The sequence below is a fragment of the Pituophis catenifer genome, unplaced genomic scaffold (genome assembly GCF_029215685.1).
Source record: "Pituophis catenifer annectens isolate HBS135680 unplaced genomic scaffold, rPitCat1.0.hap2 SCAF_3, whole genome shotgun sequence".
NCBI classification, from domain to species: Eukaryota; Metazoa; Chordata; class Lepidosauria; order Squamata; family Colubridae; genus Pituophis; species Pituophis catenifer.
Window position 1 is genome coordinate 111,084,423 of NW_027256883.1, and position 1,189 is coordinate 111,085,611.

A 1,189-nucleotide genomic window follows, 5' to 3' on the forward strand; every position below is an offset into this window, starting at 1 on the left:
AACTGTCTAAGTTTTGAAAGCGAGGCCATGGGAAGGTATCATTCAATTGAAACTAAGCTAAGCACGACAACAAGAAATTGGATTAGACTAGCACTTCCTTGCATTCAGTGCCTATAGATGTGAATAGAAAAGCCCCAGAAGGCGGTGTTCAGAATGGCACCTTCCATGAGTATTCCATACACATGCTATAACTAGTACTCATCATAGAATCCTGATCTTCAATGCAATTGTATCACTCCCTTTTGAAGTCACTCAGATTGCCCTGTTATCTGTCCTGAATATCCATTATTCAGCCTTGCTGGAGGATCTCTAGTAGTTGGAGCAAGACAGAAAGATTAACCTTATCCTGCCCATTTCTTTCCTCCATTCCAAGCATGAATGTTATCAATTTTGTCTTGGCCTGTGGTGAGTTAAGTCCTCCCTCTCACAGTGCCTGGAGGCTCTTAGGGGCTGGATGGGGAGCAACGGGTTGAAACTAAACCCTGGCAAGACCGAGTGGCTCTGGGTTTGGCTCAGGGAGAATTGCCACCTTTGGTCTTGGATGGGGTGGCATTACCCCAAACAGACCCTGTGTGTAATCTAGGGGTTCTCCTGGACTCATGACTCTTGCTCAAAGAGCAGATGGTGGTTGTGGCCAGGAGGGCCTTTGTATAACTCTGTGGGTTGTGTGCCAGTTATACCCTTTCCTGGACCAACAATCCCTACTGACAGTCACTCATGCCCTAGTCACTTCCCATCTTGACTATTGCAACGTGCTCTACATGGGGCTGCCCTTGAAGAGCATCTGGAAGCTCCAGTTGGTGCAAAATGCAGCAGCCCACATGGTTTTGTGCAGACCCTAGCGTACACATGTATCACCTCTCCTGCAGAAGCTGCATTGGCTGCTGATTTGCTTGCAGGTGCAATTCAAAGTGCTGGTTCAAAGTCCTTCAAGGCTTGGGACCAGGTTATCTGAGGGACCCTCTCTTGTCGGTCACATCTACCCGATGTCAGCTTGAGGCTCATGATTTAATTAAGGCATCCATCAGAACCCTGACACCCAACCCATCAAAGCGGGGAGGCAGGGAATGCTCTGGGTCCCATCCCCAAGGGAGATACACCTGGTGGGACCCAGAAGAAGGGCCTTCTCCATGGTGGCTCCCTCTCTCTGGAACATCATTTCCCCAGAGATTAGAACAGACTCTAATAC